Genomic DNA, 14,624 nt, shown 5'->3' with positions numbered 1-14,624 from the left:
GGATCAGGTGGGTTGTGAAATTATGTTTTTGACTTTTGAGTCGATTTATTTGGAAATTCTTGTTGATTCTTCTTTTGTTTATCCTGAAAAAGGCACATTGAGGAACATGTACTTATTTGTTGCTAGTCCAGATCATTTATCTGTGTTTATGAATTGAATTGTTCAAGCAGGCTGTAGATTAGTTATTGGCCAAACACATGATTTTTGTTTTTTAGTTTGTTCCGTTAATCTTGATGAAGCTTTGTTTTTATGCACTTCCGGCAATAGCTAAGAGGTCTTTAGGTTTAGTTCTTATACCATTGGCCTACTTGCCCATGGGGCAAAACCTTCATTTTATACTTGCATATTGAATATCTTCTAGATTATGCATGAGTGAATGGCACAGTAGACGATAAATCGTAACAATAATCTTTGTCATTGTTGGTTCTATAATTAAGATTATTATTATTAGTAGTATTTCCACATTGAAAATATCTCACACTTATCTGTGCTTTTGCTTTGGAATACCATCTGATCCAGATGATCTGTGATCCTAAACAACAAATGGAGATGGTGGGAGTTCCAGAAGAGTATATGTCTGGTCATGCTTTCAATTTGTATCATCTGTCATTGCCCAATGAAATGTAATTATGTTTTTTTTTTTTTTGGATATGTCCACCTTATTTCATATTTTCTAGAGATGAGTATCACAAAATATTCATCTACTTTTTACAGAGTTTCTTTCGAGTTTCAGCACAATGTTTGTGGTAGATCAATATATGCCGAGGGTACAGTTGGTGCTGTCTTGTTTTTAGCAAAGAAGGTGATAATTCTTCCAACTGAACCCACTTTAGTTTGGAATTGATTTTTTTCCTGGATGTACAAGTGCACACTGATCCAATCTTGCTCGTAATGATATTCAAGAGTTATTTTCCTTGCCGAAAGTGAAACGAAGGCATTACAAAATGGAAAGTTTTGAAGTGACACCAGCTCACCCCTCCTATATATACTTGTATAATCAGATTCACACAATGTCTGAATGCGATGTACAATGTCTTAGTTCTGAATGAGGAATGTGTTCTTTGTATCTAATCGAAGTTAACTGTTTGGAGTTGCAGATTAGTTATTGTCCCTATGGATCTCATAGCCAATGTACTCCCTGATTTTGGTTTGTCAATGTGTTGTCTTTTTGCAGATCCAGCAGAAGGCAGACCAGCATATACCCAATATGATTGATGTATTGCATGAGGTTAGCATGCATTAATACTAGTTTCATGCTGAGGTTTCTTGTGCGGCATTTATCTTTCAGGTCAGCTGTATTGTCTTAGTTCTGTGTTGTGGTCTTGAATAATCTTTACCATTGTTATAATAATTATAATTGGTAATTGTTTGGCAGATGTTGTATCTCCATCCAACTCAGGACTCTGGTTTTTAGAATTCTTTATACTTATCGTTGCTTTATATGGCAATGGAGTAGAGAAAATTGCATGACTTGTTTTGAAGATGGATCATTAAGCTTGAGCAGCTGCAGCTTCTCTTTGAGATGTTAAGATTTCGATCATTTGCCATGCGAAGCACGTCTTAAAATCAGATAGTGCAAAGTAGAGTAGAATAGTTTTGTAATTTTCCAGCAACTCTCTCATACTCAGCATTGTCAGCAACTACTGTAGTGTTTGAGCCTGCAGCTAGGAAGCCATATGGAAGTGTCCTGCTTTTCTCATTAATGAAGTTTGATGTTCAAACTTGAAAGGCCCCCAATGGTTCAGAATGAAGTTCTCCATGGAAAATGCATTCCCACTTTCACTAAGAGAGATGATCATGTGTGGATGTCAAAGACCTATGAACTTGAAAAGTGTTTGAATCTCAATGAATAAGATGAGAGCGAAAACAAGAACGTGGTCAATTACAATCTAGATTGTCTAAGCAAATAAATAAATAAATAAATAAATAAATAAAAAGGTCAATAAATCTCATCATAAATTTGAAATTTATCGTATGTGAACTCCTGAGATCTATCTCATTCATATTGCTAGTGTTGCTGCTGCCGCAATGCAAATTGGACAATAATCTTCACCTTGAGCCATTTCGCAATGCAGCAGTAGCAAAAGCAATGGCCACAATCCAACTTTCCGGGTTGATTAGGATAGGCATCCTACAATGATGTTAGCAAAAATGAGAGTATAATGAGTGGTCAATATATTTCATTTAGCTTAGATTTGTCTTAAAAGTTATGTACTGACTGAAATTTTTTGACATTCTTCTTTTACCTCGATGTTCTTACATAATGAAGTGATTCTTACAAGTCAGATACAATATGTTTTGGGCCTTGAATTCCATTGATTAGGCGTGCTTGTGAGCACTTTTCTAGTTTTATGCCCTTTTTGGTGTTATATTAGGCTTTTATATATTTTTCTAAATGCTTTACTGGTTAATGTAACTTTTTGGGTTTTCCAATGTCACTTAGGGTTAACATGGTACTTATTTGATCTATTCTATGTATGAGGTAGCTTTTTGTCATATTTCACATAATGAAAAAGAAAAGTGATTTCTCTTTGTTAGTGTGCAAGTGAGCGGTGTTGTCTTAGTGCATGTTGGCAAATCGATGAATCTGTGTTTACCTATAGTTAACTGTATCACTTAGGATCCCCAAAAAGGTGCTGCTTAAAATAGATGGCCCTTTGTAGCAATCAAAAAAATAATTCGATGTTCATAATGTAATTTGTGTGTGTGTGTGTTTAAGTGAGAGAGAGTATCTACTGCCCATATAATTAATACATCTTTGCCCAATCTAATCACCATATATATCCCCATTTCATTATCAAGATCTCCTACATATTCTAATTTTCATTTTGCTTATATAAATTAAATCTCCCACCACATATAAAAAGTTTTAATCACGTTCATATCTGAAATATCTTGACGGATGGCGTTCATAACTAAGAAATCGGTTGACTTTTATTCTAGTTAACATCATATTGTCATTAATTATCAACGAAGTTTATATCTTCTCATTGTCAAAACGAACATGGGAGTATTTCACTACTTAGGTTTCATAGTTTTCTTCAATACCAATTTATTTGTTATTTTAGTTAATTATTACTCACGCTAATACTACGTCACTATTATTGGCGCATGCTATCATGTTGCCTTCTATTTAGTTTCTTAAAGTTAGACACAACATATTCAACAATGTTAAATATATCAAATTTAGTTGAAACTCAATCAATCTCCAGAGAAACCATTACATGAACCACTTCAAAGACGAAATATGCCTTATTCATAATTTTATTGCTTTCCTTTTACAAATTGGACAAAAGTTCCTCCTCATGAGCCATTTCTCAATGCAGCCATGGTGAAAGCGATGCCCATGATCCAACTGTCCAAGCTTATCTTCAACAATGAAGTCATCCTGCAAATAGTCCAGCAAAATAAAAGGTACAATTTAGTAACATATATGCATACTCATAGTTTAAATTTAGCTAAGACAATTATTTATGGACAACAATATTGTTCCTCAGTTCTATCTTAATATTTTCTTGAGTAAATGAAGTGGTTCTTACTAGACAAATATAGCAGGATTCGGCTTCGACATTGTATTCTTCCAAAGTAGAGGTTTGGGCTTGATATTGCTGCGACTTGAGATATGTAGAGATGGCTTCCTCACTCAATCCTGTGGAAGCATCTCCACCCTATTTGTTGAGGTGGACCAATTCTTAATCAGAAGCATATGAAGAAAACCTAAGTATTTCATAGTTACCTTTCCTTAAGTAAATTATTTCTCAAGTATCGAAAATATTGCTTGCTCGAGGGCTAACCAAAGTCAAAAATAGATGTCCCTCTACATCAATTCGACATCAATGCACATTTGGATTGGCTTTTAGTTGTTTGAATGCAAAATACACAATAACACACATAAATGTAGTGAAGGGGCTTGAGCATATATATACTCACGAAAATGAATTACAACAATTTCACTAATTGAGACATTTCGACGTTAATATGAGAGATAAACCTCGAAAATCACGTCCACAACAAAATTCAAGATTTAGGGTAACGAATATTATTCCTCATAAACTTCTATGTCCACTACAAAACTCATGACGCCACTGCAAATGTTTGAAGTCATACACAAGCAGCAACCTTTGTTTAGTTGAACTTTTTATAGTTCATAGTACTAAAAAAAAAGATTATGTATATACCGATGCTCCGTTTGTTTTGCATAAAGTTATAATTTAGGAAACATTTTCTTCAAAACGATTGCATGTATTGTTTATAGAGGTAAATGAATAAAAAATATTTTCATCGTTCATCAAAATATCTAGACTATCATTTAGGTTGAAATTTAAAATACATGCAAGCCAGTACAAATCTCCGAGGAGACAAAATAAGAGGTAATGACAATTATGACATTACTAGGTTGTGGTTAATCATTGCCAAAAAAAAAAAAAAAAATCCATCAACACTACATAAGACATTCCTTTTTCTACATGACACGGAGTTTCATATATTTTAAAAAATATTTAAAAAGGTATACTTAGTTACATATTATCTTGATATGGCGTGTAAATTAAAAGTTCATAGCTAATATAGAAATGAGAATCACAAGTTTAATACAATGCGATTGTCTTTTGGCATCAAGAGCATGATATATGTGGAAATGCATGACATAATTGGTAGTAAAAATCGGTCTCAATTTAAAACTCTCAATCTCAATTACTCTTTTCAAGGAATTATATTGACAAAATTTCCAATGGAATTATCATACTTAATTTAGGAACCAAATTAAGAATCATGCGAAAATTTGTTGAGTTTTCAAATCTAGTACTATAAATAAGATGTCGATGTTCCTAAAATGAAACATGAATACACAAAGATATAATAATATTTCGTTTTTGGAACATACCTCATGTGTTCTCAATTGGATGGCACCCCACGGTGATGGAGATGATATCTCGGGATGAGGTCTAGCTCGCCTTACCCCTCTACTCGCCCATCCCGGCAATCTAGATGTCACAAAAGTAAATTGACCATTTAAAGATAATCTTTCTTGGCCATTTTGCCCTGCTGAGTTCTCCGTCGTAACATGGCCATTGGAAAGAACGTCACCTCCTGGAAAAACGTTCGATTCAAACAGTTCATTTGTTGTATGGTCGATTGTGTTGTTATTTTCATTTTCCATTGTAGAGGCCTGTAAATGTAAAATTCTTTTGTCAGAGAATTATAATAAATATATATATTCATATATATATGTGTGGGTGTACGCTGTTCATTATGCCAGAATAGCTCTAAAAATATGAACCTAATATGTTTTCTTGACGAAATATTAACATATTATGTACTTAATCATGAGAAAAAATGATGAGATTACCTCGGGGAAAAAATATAAAATATTTTCTAGCAAATGAACGGTTTCATATTATTTCTTTATGCTTACATTAATGATGTTATCGATATGAAAGCACACATTTGCTGTCAAATGGTGAATCAATCCACTAAGTGCGTAGAATTATGTATGATCAACCGTGTAATGACCATTTAGCATTTGTATTAAAACTATATATGAACATAAATCAATTTACTAGAGGGGGTGTATGTATTCTATCCAAATTAGTAGTATATACATCGAAAAAGTCTGATTCCATCGAGGGAGGAATTCCTACTCAAAGTCTTGGAGGGGCTAAGTCGGAATGCAATTGCCCTCGCAGTAGACATAAAACAAGAAAAAGATTTCAAATGATATAAATTTTCTTTCAATGCCTACACATTCTTTTAGTTGATTTATCATAGAAGAATGAGTAAGACAAGTAATTGACTAACACATAGTGAGATTGAAATCGAAAATTTTGGAAACAGGATTTAAAATTTTCAAACCAACCTAATTATCATATTTATAATAGCCTGCAAAAAAATTATTGTAGTTGACATTATATCGCAATAAAGCAATAATTTTCTAATTGGTCACTAAGGACAATTTTGATAAGACTCATAGACAATAAAACCATTGAGGTTTTGATGAAATTGCAGAATAAATATTAGGGACAAGTTTGTTAAAAATTTTAAAACTAGTCGTGAAAGTGCAATTAAATCTTAAAAGTTGTAAAAAGTGCAATAAAATCTTAAAACTTGTCAAATTGGTTTAAACAAGTCATTTTATTAATTTTGTCCACTTTAACTAACGGAAAATGCTTACATGCCTTATTTTATTACTTTCTTAAGACACGTGGCAATGACGTGGTGCCTACTAAGTGCCACGTCAGAAAAAGCATTAAAAAATTATAAAACATACAAAATTAGATTAAAAATAAAAAGCAAAAAAATTAGTATAAAAAAAAACACAAATTCACCCACGGCTTGGCCAAGCCCTTGCCAGTGGCTGCCACTAAAATCATCGGGAAGGGCCAGCGAAGGTCACCCTCACCGGCCCCAAGTGATGCCTTGGTGGCTCCCAACAAGGGCCTACTAGCCCAAATCTGGGGGAGGGCGCGACCCTCACCCCAGATCTAAGCAAGAGTCATCTGGCCTCACCCAAGGTTGCCCACCCAGAGCAAAATTGCTAGAATGAACCTTAATAATAATCAAACAAAATTGGTAGAATGAACTTTACAAGCATAGAAGCACCGATAGCCCTAACCATTTATTAAGGCTTTTAAACAAATTCAATACCATATGCAATGGAAAAAAAAATATGAAGAAGAGAATATATGTACTTGATTTGAGAAGCACCAGCCAAAAATAAACCTTGATGGAAATTAGCCTGCAAGAAATGACCATTCATGAAAAAAATGATAAGTAGATGTAAAAAATAATTTATTTAGATAAAAAGGTGAGCAAATAATCATAGATTCCCTAAAGAACGAAGTAAGGTCACCGATTGATCATTGAATTGATCATGTGAAATAAATTTTAGAATTTGAATCTACGCGTATGACTATCTCGATAATCAAATATAATGAATGGATTTATAACATCCAAATAATTTGATTGCTAGTAAAATATCCTACACCCTCCAAGATACGACAATCTATTAGATTGTGTTTTTAGTCTTCAAAATGCAATTATTTACCTTGAAATTGATACTTTTCGTACAATCTCTCTATCATTATAAGCAAAATTTGTAAAATGCAACAAGAAAGACTTTGACACGAAAAAAGAGAAAGCATATAGACATCGATACCTAATGAAAATATAGATTAAAAAATAAAAAAAAAAAAAAATCACTTGAAGAAATATGCTTCATCTATAAAAAAACATCTGAGATTTGAACAATGGATGTAGTATACATACTTTTCAAATTCTTTTTCACATTTGAAATAAAGAGGAAAAAAAACCATAGTCAACGAGTTGAAAACTATCTATATCATACCATATGCTAAGAAGAAAGAAGGATATGAAAGGGAAAAAAAGATTAGGGAAGCACATGAAAAATAACATGGAAGATCTAGACCGATGTGAGAGTTCAAGAGAATATTGATGTAATTTGCATAGACTAAGACAAAAAGATGAGATGATACCGAAATGAAGACAAACTTTAAGAAGACGAGTTGGTAGTGTAGAACTTATCTCTATTTATATTATCCTTCCTCATGCTTGATTGAGTAAATTCCAACTTACCATATTGGAGAGCTTTCTCAATTTGACATCTCTTTTTAGTTGCTAAGAAATCCTAATTCGAATTGTCATCTTACATTTGTATTTGTATTTCATTCTTGAAATAGTCTCGTTTTATTGAATTAATTCTTTTCTTGGTCTACTATTCTCCCTCTCCCACAATATTTAGAATGGTTTGATCTTGGTTAATCTTAATTTTTTCTAAGATTCTCAAAGTAATCCACCAAAAGAGAGCGAGACCTTTTAATAACATTCCTTGTAAACTGTAACAATTTTCTTATCCGATGTAAGATGGTATTAAGGTCCGGAATCTACTATGAGATTTGCAAGTTAAATATGTACTTGTTATCATATTGGTAAGTGATATATCTAAGTTCGTTAATTTGATTTCTTAAAACGGTCAATTGATGAATCTTTTAACTTAGGTACTAACTGACCGTACATACCGTTAGAATTACTTAATTTTCATCTACTTATTTATATATTTTTCTCATTGGCAACCGTTAATAGTTATTTTATATTTTCTCAATTTGAATTTGTCTGTTATTTTTAAGTATATTAAGCCAATATTGTTACATCAGCAACATAAGATGTCATTTTTTAGTGATCATTCCAAATTTCAACTTAGACACAAAAAGATGCAATTCAATTATTGACGAGATATAGCTTACTAATTAACAATGCAACCCTACCTCATTTAGCCAAAGAATAGGAACAACTTCTGGAAATAAAATGGTTGTCAATGGTTCATATTGAGATAATTATTTATCCTCATGAATTTTGGTGGAAGGAAATCCCACAATAATAAAATTGTTGAAGAAAAGAAAAGTATATGGATGCAAGAAATTATACACATTAGCCTTTTAGTGGGAAATACAAGATATTTTACCATATACTCTCTTTTGCCGATTTTAGATAGGTCTACTTTGGGACAACTTGGTCACACATGCACTGACACACATACCCAACAATAAACCTCATAACATATATTTGTGCATTCATCTTTCTTCATCAAGGCTAATTGGTTTAGTTCAGGTTTGCTGTACTCTATTCATTTCCCTAATTAGCATAAACTTATATGATAATACATTAATTATTTGACTAATTTTGTGGCAGCACAATCTAATCATTATCTAGGGCACTTGAATTTTCTTTTTGTTGCCATTTATTTAATTCTATTTGCATTTGAATTCTTTCCTTAATGCCTTTTTCCTTCCCATTGTTTTTTTAAAACTCATTCCTCTAGTAATTTTTTTTTTCACAAAAGAGAAAACAACAATATAATAATTACATAGACATCCTCATATAGATTCATTTTTGTTGGCAACATCCTTTGATTAGTGATTGACTTTGGAAGCTATGCACCTCATCTCTACCTCTCTTTATACGCGCGTTTGTTTCTCTATTATAAATAATCTAAATCATAAGTTATTGAAACATCTCAATAAAATTTTCAATATTTTCCTGGCCTTTTTTTTTTTTTTTTTTTTTTGGCTTAGTCGATAAATGCATTGCGTGTTTGCTGTTGCTGCAGGTGAACAATTGTTCAAGCAAAATGGGGAAGGCTGTTATAAATGCAGCGGATTATGCAGGACTCGATCTTATCCCAATGTCTTTTGGCTATGCCAAAGAGGCTGGAAAAACCGTAGAGGTGTGTGGCAAAGAGATTAAGGTGCACGCATCTTCAAATAGAGAAAGCGTTGTGGTGTTGGTCTTTTGTGAACACCCGAATATGCCTGATGCAGTGAACAGTAACACATCTTTAGAGAAAGTATTGATAGAAATTCATTTGCCGAAAGAGAGGTCTCGTTTTTCAAAGTTCCATTAAAATATGGGTGGGAGGATCATCTAATTGTTTGGAAATCTAGTAATTTTTTGAAATCTGCAAACCTTAACAGGATACTACACAAGGCAATAAGTCACTGTTTGCTTGATTAGTTCAATTAAATTCTTTCTATTATGAAGGTAAGGCTGAGCTGTATTGCAATGTTGGCATTCCATTTGTAATGGGAACTACTGGAGGAGACAGGGATTGGCTTTACTAAATAGTCAAAGATTCAAATTTATATGCAGTAATTTCCCAACAAATGGGGAAACAGCCGACAGAACCCACAATCCATGTTCAGTTTTAGCCGTCTCTGCACTTTCTTATTTTATCCTAATTATTCTCTAGTTTTTGGTAGGTTGTGGCATTTCTTGCAGCAATGGAGATTATGGCAGAGCAATTTCCAGGAGCCTTCTCTAGGTATCTTCAGTCCTCATTCTTCTGCATTTGCTTTCCCCTCTGTTCCTCACTTTGCTCTTTGTTTTGTATGTTTCATCCTTTTGACTGGGTCTCGATTAATGATTTTATGGATGTTTAAGTGCACATGTAGTTGATGTTAAAATTAGAATTCTCACCACTGTTGGATTAGATACATTTGAGAGAGCCATTGGTTGTAAGATCAACTACGCATGAAAAAAGAAAAATAAGATACTAAGAATGGAAGTTCTATGAGTTTTGTCCTACAATTTGTCAATTAGGTACTGTTGATCTCTTTATTTTCTGCATTATATCAACACAAAGATAAAATGGAAACACAATGATACAAACAAGACACAACCTAAATCACAAAGCAGACAAAAGATGGTGGCAAGTGTGTTTATAGGTGACTTGTCGTTGGTGTGCTAAGCCGATGTGGGACTCAAGGCAGATTAGGTGCTGTTAATCTTACTGATATAGGTCTGATTCTATCCTGTAAGCTTATCTTTATATAGTTTCTATCCTCAGTTAGATTTGTTGTATTTTACCTGTTATCATTTAACTCGTCATGTTCATTTCCTTGGTTATCAAGTTGAATGATGGTTGAGTACTCCGCCATTTGTTGTGAAGCGAACCTTTAACTAGAATGGGGAATGAGATAGGAGTTCGGGTGCTTATACACTGAACCACTATCTTTGCTGAAGTTCGAGGGAACAAATAAGAGGGAGAAAAAAGATTTTTTGTTAGGTGAGAAATAAACTTTTTATATTGCTATCTCGGGAAGCATGAGAGCTGGAACCTGTGGCAATTTGAGTCCCTCTGGGTTTTCTGTAGTTACCCTTCTGTTAAACTCATATTTTTGATTGGGGGACATCTTCCGTCCTTAAAATGCCATAGTGTGGTTTCACCCCTTCCTACTTCTCCTCACTTTTTCTTTGCCGGTTTGAACAAGTGCTTATCTATTTTGGTGCACCGAGTTGTGAAGACCGGTATTATGCTGCTTTCTTAAGAATATTTTGAGAATTGGTATTCGTTGTTGTTGGGATGTCTGGTGATTTGCATTGATTGATAAACATTTACTCGTGTGCAATGAATTTGGGTTAATTTATAATATTGCAACACTCTCTTTACTCTTGACCTAATGATGCCAAATTTATATTGTAGACATGGTTTAGTAAGTTATTGCTTGATGATGCCAAATTTATATTGTAGACATGGTTTAGTAAGTTATTGCTGTTTTTCTTTATGGTTTTTAAATGCATTTATTTTCTTGATGTGTTGATGGAGCTTGAGAATCGGGATTCATTGTTGCTGTGGTTTGGTCTGGGGGTTTGCATTGATTGATGAACATTTACTCGTGTGCAATGAATTTGGGTTAATTTATAATATTATAACACTCTAATGTTTTACTCTTGACCAAATGATGCCAAATTTATATTGTAGACGTGGTATGGTAAGTAATTGCTGTTTTTAGTTCACATTTGGATATATTGGAGGCCGTTTTCAGTTTGATTCTTGCATGTTCTAGATGGAGGGGTCGAGATTGAAGGCCACGAACATGTGCTAAATTTATTTAAAGTATGGGTGATGGAATCCCATCAATCAAGCATATTAGACAAAATGGGCATTTTCCTAACAGCTCAATTTAATGCGGTAATTTCTTGCTTCAAGAAGTTGGGAGTGTCTTTTGACATGGATCAGGTGTGTTGTGAAATTATGTTTGTGACTTTGACTTGATTTATTGGGAAATTCATGTTGATTCTTTTTTATTTATCCTGAAAAAGGCACATTGAGGAACATATACATATTTGTTGCAAGTCCAGATCATTTATATGGTCTATGTGAATTGATTATATGAATTGAATTGTTAGTACGCAGACTGTAGATTAGTTCTTGGCCAAAAACATTATTTTTGTTTTTTAGTTTGTTCCTTAGAACTCGATGAAGCTTTGTTTTTTGTAATTCCGGCAAGAGCTAAAAGGTCTTTGGGTTCAATTCTTATACCATTGGCCTACTTGCCTATGGGGAAAACCTTCGTTCTACACTCACATCTTGTATATCTTCTAAATTATGTATGAGTGAATGGCACAGTAGACAATAAATTGTAACAATAACCTTTGTAAATGCTGGTTCTATTATTAAGATTATTATTAGTATTTCCACGATAAAAAATATCTCACATTTATCTATGCTTTTGCTTTGGAATAGTATCTAATCCGGATGATCCGTGATCCTGAACAACACAAATGGAGATGGTTGGAGTTCCAGAAGAGTATTTGTCTAGTCATGCTTTCCATTTGTATCATCTGTCATCACCTGATGAAACATAATTATGGATTATTTTTTTATATCTCCACCCTCTCATTTCATATGATTTTCTAGAGATGAGCATCACAAAATATTCATCTCCTTTACAGAGTCTCTTTTGAGTTTCAGCACAATGTTTATGGTAAATCAATATATGCCGAGGGCACGGTTGTTGCTGTCTTGTTTTTAGCCAAGAGGGTAATGATTCTTCCATCAGAATTTTGTGCACACAAATCAAAACTTGCCCGTTATTATATCCAAGAGTTCTTTTTCTTTACTTGCCAGAAATGAGACATGGCATTACAAAATGGTAAACTTATATAGTCAGATTCATATAATGTCTGAATGCAATGTATGAATGAGGAAATGTGTTCTTTGTATCTAATCGAAGCTAACTGTTTGGTGTTGCAGATAATCACTGTCCCGATAGATTTGATTATTTGCGATGCGAAGCACGTGTGTTAAAATCGGAGGATATCTGACCAAAAAAATAAAATCGGAGGATGCAAATTAGAATAGTTTTTAATTTTCCTGTGACTTTGGCAAGTACTGCACTATTCGAGCTCGCGACTTGGTAGCCATAGGAAGTGTACTGCTTTTCTAATTAATGAAGTTTGATGTTCAAACTTGAAGGCCTACAATGGTTCAAAATGGCAGTTCTCTATGGAAAATGCACTACTACTTGTTAAACGGGAGATGATGGTGATGTCAAAGACTATAAACTTGAGAAGTGTCGGATTCACAACAAATGAGATGAGAGGGGAAACAAGAACTGCTCAATTACAGATTATATTGCCTAAGCAAGAAAAAGGTTGATTGATCTTGTCACAAATTCAAAATTTATCACGTGTGAAATCCTTTGAAGTTTGAGATCGATCTCATTCATATTGCTAGTGCTACTGCTGCCACTTTGCAAATTGGATAATAATATTCACCTTGAGCCATTTTGCAATGCACTGGTCGCAAAAGCAATGGCCGCAATACAACTTATCGAGCTAGTCTTGATCAAGATAGGCATCTTGCAACGGTATTAGCAAAAACGAGAGTATAATGAGTGGTAATTATATTCAAATTAACCTAGATTTGTCTTAAAAATTATGTAGATATGAAATTTTTTGCCATTCTTCTTTTATTTCGTCATTCTCACATAATAAAGCGACTCTTATTAGTCAAATACAATATGTTTTGGACCTTGAATTCCATTGTTTAGGGTTGTTTCAAAGAACTTTTCTATTTTTATGCCCTTTCTCGAGTTATAATAGGCTTTTATTTATTTTTCTGAATGCTTTACTGCTTAATGTAACTTTCGAGTTTTCCAATATTGCTTAGGGTTAACAAGGTACTTATTTTATCAATTTCTATGTATCAGGTAGCTTTTTGTCACTCTCTATTATTGCGCATATGAGAGAGAGTTGTCTTAGTGGTTAGTGCTTGTTTGTGGATCAATGAATCCATGTTTACTTATTGCGTTATGCATCACTTAGAATCCCTTGAAAGAAGTTGCTAAAAAGATGGCCTTTTGACACCCAAATTTTTATCAACCTTTTAAATATCCATTCATTTTATAAAAATATAAAAATATAAAGAAAAAAATAAAAAAAATAGAAATAAAAAAAAATAATAAATGAACGAAAATGAATGAAAAAAATAAATAAATAATAATAATAATAAGAACAACAAATTCGGGTAGGGGCTTGGCTTGGTTTTTGGGTCAGTTGAGCCCATGCCCCCAGCTCTTTTTTTGTAATTCTCATAGCCCATCTTTTTGCTTCCTCTTAAGCCCATTTTCTTTTTCTTGCTGCTTTGTTCCTTAAAAAAGCCCACCAGAACTTAAACAAGCTCAGGCCTTATTCCCTTTTTTGTGTATGTGTTTTTTTTTTTTTTTGGGGGGGTCGGCCAAGGAAGGGGCGAGAAGAAATTGCAGAGAGCTTCGAGAGAGAGGAGGAGGGAGCTGCAGAACTTCGGCTGTGGAGAGAACCAGAGATAGAAGGAGTGAAGGAAGCTTGCCCAAGGAAGAAGGAGAGATCTCTCCCTCTGAGCAGAGCGAGAGCCACCTTTTCGAAACGAAGAAGGACGAAGGAGGCGAATCAGAGAAGACGAGAATGAGTGCAGCGGTGGGTGCTGGGAAGGTGGTGTGCATGACCGGAGCGTCTGGTACATCGCCTTGTTGGCTTGTCAAGCTCCTTCTGCAGCACGGCTACACGGTCAAGGCCTCGGTCCGGGGTCCGAATGATCCGAAAAAGACTGAACATCTGCTTGGACTTAATGGAGCGAAAGATGGACTTCAACCGTTCAAAGCAAAGCTGCTGGAAGAGGGTTCATTTGATCCTATTGTTGAGGGTTGTGCAGGCGTTTTTCACACTGCCTCGCCCTTTTATCATGATGTCAAGGATCCGCAGGCAGAATCACTAGCTCCAAAGCGCCTTCTGTGCAGCGTGTGGTCTTGACATCATCTATGGCTGCAGTCGCATACAGTGGAAAACCGCGG

General features: G+C 34.2%; 1 long non-coding RNA gene across 1 annotated transcript; it reads left to right on the top strand.

Annotated features, from left to right (window-relative positions):
* Positions 1-664: 664 nt before the first annotated feature.
* On the top strand, positions 665-1,721 carry LOC104452424. The gene is made up of 3 exons (XR_005550142.1): positions 665-802; positions 1,175-1,288; positions 1,376-1,721. It is a non-coding gene; the product is annotated as an uncharacterized LOC104452424 (long non-coding RNA).
* The last annotated feature ends 12,903 nt before the right edge of the window (positions 1,722-14,624 follow it).

Source organism: Eucalyptus grandis, chromosome 1 (genome assembly GCF_016545825.1).
Source record: "Eucalyptus grandis isolate ANBG69807.140 chromosome 1, ASM1654582v1, whole genome shotgun sequence".
NCBI classification, from domain to species: Eukaryota; Viridiplantae; Streptophyta; class Magnoliopsida; order Myrtales; family Myrtaceae; genus Eucalyptus; species Eucalyptus grandis.
This window is presented reverse-complemented; position numbering and strand designations above follow the sequence as displayed.